Below are 7,520 nucleotides of genomic sequence, written 5' to 3'. Positions count from 1 at the left end.
ATATATATATATATATATATATATATAAATTATTAATATAAAAATTCTAATTAAATCCATGTAATGCACGGGCCATAGATCTAGTTAATATAAATATATCTTAGTATGGTCTCATTAGACATACAATATTATACAAAAATATCTTTTCAATTGCCTTAATTTTGACTGTGAAATGAATTAACTATCTGCTCAACTGAATTAAGTATATCTATCATATAAGAAAAGTCTACCATTTGAGCAATTCTTAGGCTATCCACATCAGCATCTCTTCCCACAATAATCCACATCATTTCTTCCAATTTTTGCCTTTATCATTAGTTTTAATTGTGGGCTGCGGCAGTTTCTTCCTTGATCATTGAACTTCTCTGCATTCAACTTCTCAACCTCTCATGATCTTGCAGTTACACATTCTTTACTCTCTCTGCCTATCCACGTTCCAAACCGCTTCCACCCAAATCATTGTGATTTATTGTTTTCCCTTTTCCACTTCCAATCTTCCCTATATTCATGCAATTGAAGTAACAGTTTCAGAATCGTTTCAAAAGGAGAATTTGCGATATCAAAAAAGAGAAACAGGGTACCAACCAAAATATCTGATACGGTGACGAATCTGGGGTTTCCGACTGTTGAGGTAATGCTTAGATCTTATTATCTTATGGTATCAACTATCATTCTACAAAATCCTTCACTATGAATTTGAGCGAAACTGAATTGTGAATGTTGTTTGGTTTTGCTTTTTTTCTTTTCTTTCTGATATCAAATTTGATTACGTACTTTGATTTTTCGTTTTGGTTATGGTGTTGTTTGGCTGCAGTGAAAGAGAATATCAGAGAGGAGACAAGATTGCGTGGTACCCCGATGGTGATAAGATTGTGAGGTACATAATGTTTGAGGTACATAATGTGATGGTGATAAGATTTGCGGGGATGACAGTTTTCGATGTCATGACTATCATTGGGAATCAAACATTTTGTAATGGCTAAGTAATATATAAAATAAATAGTTCTGCAATGTGAATTGAACTGATATGTACTGATTGAGCACTGATTGATTTTATGCAGAAAGTAACACTAAGGAAATGCTGAATGGAAGCTACTGGTTTTATCTCTGCAGGTGCTGGACTGGTGGTGTTGAGCAAGGTAATTTTGGCATCCTGGTACAGACTTTCATTCTTAACATGTGATTTTTTTTTGTTGATGATTGAGTGATGTACATTTTATAATCTTAATTTCTTTCATAACATTATTCTGATTGTTACTCCCTTCCTGTTTTGAAACTTTTAAAATTATAATTTCAACACTGACAAAAAGCTATTGCTTATGTAATGTTTATGTGTGTATTTGTAAGGCACAACAAAATAATTCCTGAATGGAATATTGAATTTAATTTGTTTGTCAAAGATCCAAAGTCACACGTTTTTGACCAATTACTTGGATTGAAATCTGAATTGAAACTTTGAAAGTAATGAATAGTAGTGAACTATTTTATATATCTCATGTTTCTGTTTTTTAAGTTTTGAAGTAATTTTTGATGACTTTTGGTATTATTAGATAAGAAATAATTGTGGTGTTTAAGTGTATGATCAGCAGAAAGTTTATGTGGAAGCCACTGAGTGAAATTGCTGGACTAACCACAAGTCAAGAAGCTTGAAGATGATACATTGCTGATTACTCTTGCTGTTTTTCCAACCATCAGCAACAAACACTACAACGAATAAGGGCTTTAAAAGCGCTTATTTTGGGCTATTACAGCGCTTTAAAGCGCTGGCAAAGCCAGCGCTGCCGTAGGTAACAAAAGCGCTTTTGAAAGCGCTCTGATAGGTCCCCCTATAAGAGCGCTTTTTCCAGAAAAGCGCTCTGGTAGACCCCCCCTATAAGAGCGCTTTTCTGAAAAAAGCGCTCTGATAGCCCCCCCTATAAGAGCGCTTTTCCAAAAGCGTTTTCGTAGGTTGCGTTTTTTTTTTAATGTTTTTTTTAATCTTTGGCAGCGCTTTTTGTAATAAAGCGCTTTAGTATTTTGACATATCTCAAATTCTCACTAATATTTTGAGAAAAACATTTAGTATATTAAACAAATAAAAATTAAAAAAAAAATACATTTAATATGAAACATTTTATGAATTAGTATTGCATATATTTATTATCAAAATACAAATAAAACATCACTAATTTTATAAGTGCTCTAGAAGCAAAGTTTACAATCAAATTCTCAAAACACAAAATACAATACAAATATATATATATATATATATATATATATATATATATATATATATATATATATATATATATATATATATATATATATATATACTAATTTGCTCCCTAATAAAACTAGTTCCCTCCAGTCGAACGTGACTCTCGATGGCCATAATTGACTTTCCAACAATGCACAAATCAACTTCTAATTTATCTTCAATTGTCCATTGCATGTATACATATAAAAATAAGAAGAAAAAGAAATAAAGTTAATATAGGAGTATAATACATATTGACTAAATGACTTATAGATAAGTCACATAAATAAATTGTCGAGAAAAACATGAATAGGTTCAAAGGAAAGATATAGTTTGAACTCAGTATCAATAATAATTAAACTCAATTACTCACTTCACATTTTGAATGATTTCATCATTGAAACTTCATAAACTAGAGCATCGACCGTAATAGGGATTTAAAAATAGCAAGACCTCATGTTTAAAACTTCATGAAAATAGATCAACCATTGAATAATTACTTAATCACAGTTCACATTTGTCCATTGTTTAGTAAGTTCATCTTTAATCCCAATCATTTATAGATAGAAAACAATGCTCTTTGAATGTATTCACTAAATTTTTGAAACCAAATTCAAATAAGTGTATACCAATTCAATAAGTACAGCGGAAAAAATTTGGGCCAGTGTAAATTAAAATAGTGAATCACCACACCAACAAAAATATCTCCAACCATAGATAAAAAATATCTACTACTTAAATTTACTAAATTACGAAAATCAATTTCAGATTTCGAGAAAATGAAGATTTGAGGTTTTTAATAGAAAATTTGGGGTTTTCAAAATTGATAGTGGAGTTTTCAAAATTCAAAATTATTTTGAGCTGCTCTAAAACCTGCTGATAACAATTAACTAGCCATTGGAGACCTTTCAGCCGGTATTCTTTTAGACAACCTGTAAATAATTCGGGTGTTTGAGCAGTGGATGCTACTGGCGTGGTTGATTTGCAATATGACAACATAATATTAAAACTGACAAGTTATTGCCTAGTTTCAAAATCCTCAATAACATGCAGTTGAAGAACACCCAAATATGCTAATATACATGTAGTGTGTGCATTTATACATCCATGTAGCAAGAGAGGATATATATATATATATATATATATATATATATATATATATATATATATATATATATATATATATATATATATATATATGGCATATCATATGAGAATGCCATATTTATATGAGAATGTGAGAATGAATCTGAACTATTGGATTTTAAAATAAATGGTAGAGATTATGGGTGAATCTTTTTTTCTCTCTCCTACATTTTGAATTAAATGAAGTAGGAGAGAGAAAAAAAAGATTCACTCATAATCTCCACCATTTATTTTAAAATCCAATGGTTAAGATTCATTCTCACATTCTCATATAAATATGGCATTCTCATATGATATGCCCTCTATATATATATATATATATATATATATATATAGAGAAAGAGAGAGAGAGAGAGAGAGAGAGAGAGTGAGAGAACTCACGGGGTTTGCAAATCAATATTACTCGCTCCTGCAACTTCATGCGTAACAGCGTAAGTGAATCAGCTTCACCCACCTGTCGCAGCCTCAAACATTCATTGTCAAAAGCATTGTCAAAACTCGCTCCTGCAACTTCCGGAGATAGTAAATCTGACTTATTCTTCATAAAGTGACTGTAGAGCTCAGTTTGTTGTATCAGAAAGGTAAGCCTTTGTTGCTGTCTCTTAGCTTCTCGAAGCTCCTGTTCACGTCTCAAAGCTTTAACCGCTTCTTTCTCCTCTCTTTTTCTCACTTCGGCCTGTAACAAATGAGATTGTAAGTTAAAACAAATTCAAGCCAATTGTATAAGTGACTGTACACTCGTGCTGACATGTTCACATTCAAAAATAAATCTAAGAAGAAACTGAGATGCAAAAGTCTACCAAAAAAACTATCTTTTTCTGTCAGATATAATAGGGTGCAATATATATACTAAATAGAGCATAATTCTTCCAAACTGGGTCTCCAAAGTCAAATAAGCTGAGCATTTTATAAAACATAATTTCACTCATGAGAAAGTTTTGGATCAGTCATTTCCAGATAAATATAGATAACATATGCTTCCTATTCAAAAATTTCATTGATACAGAAGATTACAAATTACAAACAAAGTAAGACTAAGAACCTATGCATAAACAGAACGAACATAATATGAATTAGGAAGCAAATCAACAAAATCAATAAACTTCACAGAGGAATTAAAAGGTACCATCTCCTTATCTATTCGTTTCCAGAACAGCAACATGTCTCTAGCTAGTTTCCAGGTGCGAATGCTAGCACCCCTATTCCATTTAAGTGATCTACTAATTTTCATTCTAACCTGAGGAAAAATTTATTGAAATAAGTTAAGCCAAAAGTACAAAACAAACACCATAAGCTTTGAATTATATAGAAAAAAAGAATAATTCATTGTGTACTAGGGATAGCACATGCCTCTCTTTAACAGAACTCTGAGCACCTCTTAGCATCAATGAGTTACTTTCGATGAAGAGTAGTAAAATTCCTATGATGCTTTGGTAAGTCTCTTCTTACAATGTTTAACCAAATCTTTCCAATTTTATCCATTTCCTCCTTCTTAATTGATGCAGGATCTTTCTTTACCTTTTGCTTCTTGGGTAAGATTCGCTCAATGATCTGAAACAGTTATAATTCAAAACTGAATATAAAGGAAAAAGGAAGATAAAGGATTCAGAGAGATCATCATAATCTCAACCGATACATACCTCGTAAGTGTCACCTTTTTCCAAAACCTTTACTTAATAAACCTGCAATACACCTCCCTCAGACAAAATAGACCGCTTTATGCTTCCAGCAGCCCCTTCTGGAATGGATGAATTGAGACCAATATCAGACACATTCAGAATGAGATTTTGAGGTGAATTTGAAGATGACATGGCCTTTATCCGTGCCTGAAGAGATTCGTATTGAGATAGGGGTTCACCCATGCCAGCTTGGTTTTTATTTCCTAACCTTTTGTCAGAAGCCATCATTTGAGCCAACGACCCCAAATCCAAGGTACCCTTCAAGTAAAATCCATCCACATGGATATCCGAGAAACTTGAAGGGTTCAACGATGTAGCCATTCGAACTCCGTCACGGTGGTTCCGGTGACCATTCGAACTCCGTCACGGTGGTTCCAGTTCAATAGGTTATGTAACCTAATGGAAGAACCTCGACTGCTATCGAACCTAACCTGTTATCAAAATCAAAGAGAATATGCGGATGAGAGAGACATAGTGAGGTGAAATTGAAATTTCACCACAAATAAAATAAAATATTAGGGTTTATAGTTTACTTACATATATGAATGTGTACCCACCAAATTTGCATTTGAATAGAAAAGAAGAGGATTGTTTACAGTCAAGAAGATGATTGTTGCGATGAAGAAGAAGATCGTTGCGACGGTGAAGGAATTGAAGTGTTTGAGTTCTGGGTTGGAAGGGTTTGAGTAGTGGGTTGCGACGGTGAAGGATTGAAGGGCGGGGGAGAAGGAAACGAAGAAGAAAACCAAGATTTGAAGTCTGGGATGGGATGAACTTTTTTAGGGCTTACTAGTACTTCTACCCGTGCGATGCACGGGACAAAATGTGGATATATATTATATTTTTATGTAAAAATATAAATGTATGAAAATAACAAAAATATATATTTTTTCATATTATAAAACAAAAAAGTATATTCCACTAATACAATAAGAACATGAAACATAAATTATCCTTCTCAAAAGAGACAATTATCGTACATTTTCCTCCATTATCGTACTTTAAAATTGCAACTTATGTTCTGCATTAAGCAATATGATATTAGATATTGGAAATAGTATATCTAATAATAGGTATAACATGATGGAATTAGAACTTAAACCAATGGATTTCAATTTACTTGTCTTCAATAGTAACACAAAAAATAATATGTGGATTTCAATAATAATATTCAGATATTTCAAAATGTAAAATAGATTTCGTAAAACTGCAAATAGGATAAACTATGTTGATTACAATTTAGCAGTTTGCAAAAGTAACCCATCTTATTATCTTATTATATTTTTAGTTACTCTAAATAAAGAATAAAAGAACATATCTTACATAAAAAAAATAACACCACAAACACAAAATAAAATAAAAACATAAAAAAAAAACTTACATGTGAGTGATAGAATAAACTTGAATAAGAAAGTGTCTATCTAGTAAAATTATTTGTCCTGCTCAATTCTAACAATTGCTCAAATTGCAAAATTAGAGAAGTGATTGAGATAAAAAAAAGGAATATAGAATGAGAGTGTAAGTAGTTGAGATAAAAAAAGAATATAGAATGGCTCCTTGAGAATGGTTCACAATTTATTATAATTTATAACTGTAATTAATAATTAAATCACATTTATTGGAAAGAGAATAAGTGGTTGAGTAAAAAAAAGGAAAACCATGAACAACAAACGTGTTCTTGTTATTTTCAATAAATGTGGTTGAGATTAAAAAAATATTGCAAATATTAAGTAAATAGGTTTAGGAGGGAATTGATTGCATTTAGGCGGTTAAAATGGTACATAGTATTGTGTTTTAATATATTAAGGATAATTGATATAAAAAAAAGGAATAATAAAAAATAATAATATAATAAATAAAAATTAAATTGATGAAATAGATTTTTAATTATTATAATTTAATGGGATGAAAAATTTATTTACTAATCAATTTAATAATAATGAATTGATATGTCAATTTTTTTAAGAGGTGAACGTGAGTTAAAGAAAATAAGTATAAGTGATTGAGATAAAAAAAAAAGGAATATAGAATGAGAGTGTAAGTAGTTGAGATAAAAAAGGAATATAGAATGGCTCCTTGAGAATGGTTCACAATTTATTATAATTTATAATTGTAATTAATAATTAAATCACATTTATTGGAAAGATAATAAGTGGTTGAGTAAAAAAAAGGAAATACATGAACAACAAACGTGTTCTTGTTTTTTTCCAATAAATGTGGTTGAGATTAAAAAAATATTGCAAATATTAAGTAAATAGGTTTAGGCGGGAATTGATTGCATTTAGGCGTTTAAAATGGTACATAGTATTGTGTTTTAATATATTAAGGATTATAATTTATAATTGTAATTAATAATTAAATCACATTTATTGGAAAGAGAATAAGTGGTTCTGTGGTTGAGAAAAAAAAAAGGAAATACATGAACAACAAACCTGTTCTTGTTTTTTCCAATAAATGTG

The 7,520-nt window shown here is 30.7% G+C and overlaps 2 long non-coding RNA genes across 2 annotated transcripts; both read right to left on the bottom strand.

Annotated features, from left to right (window-relative positions):
- Positions 1–2,151: 2,151 nt before the first annotated feature.
- Positions 2,152–4,624, bottom strand: LOC131595271 (uncharacterized). The gene is made up of 3 exons (XR_009281796.1): positions 4,509–4,624; positions 3,764–4,058; positions 2,152–2,412 (listed from the first exon to the last, which is right to left on the bottom strand). It is a non-coding gene; the product is annotated as an uncharacterized LOC131595271 (long non-coding RNA).
- Positions 4,625–4,733: 109 nt separating this feature from the next.
- LOC131599735 (uncharacterized) lies at positions 4,734–5,872 on the bottom strand. The gene is made up of 3 exons (XR_009282895.1): positions 5,599–5,872; positions 5,023–5,492; positions 4,734–4,933 (listed from the first exon to the last, which is right to left on the bottom strand). It is a non-coding gene; the product is annotated as an uncharacterized LOC131599735 (long non-coding RNA).
- Positions 5,873–7,520: the final 1,648 nt, after the last annotated feature.

Source organism: Vicia villosa, linkage group LG4, assembly GCF_029867415.1.
Source record: "Vicia villosa cultivar HV-30 ecotype Madison, WI linkage group LG4, Vvil1.0, whole genome shotgun sequence".
NCBI classification, from domain to species: domain Eukaryota; kingdom Viridiplantae; phylum Streptophyta; class Magnoliopsida; order Fabales; family Fabaceae; genus Vicia; species Vicia villosa.
Note: the sequence above shows the minus strand (reverse complement) of the source record. Positions and strands in the feature narration are given on the sequence as shown.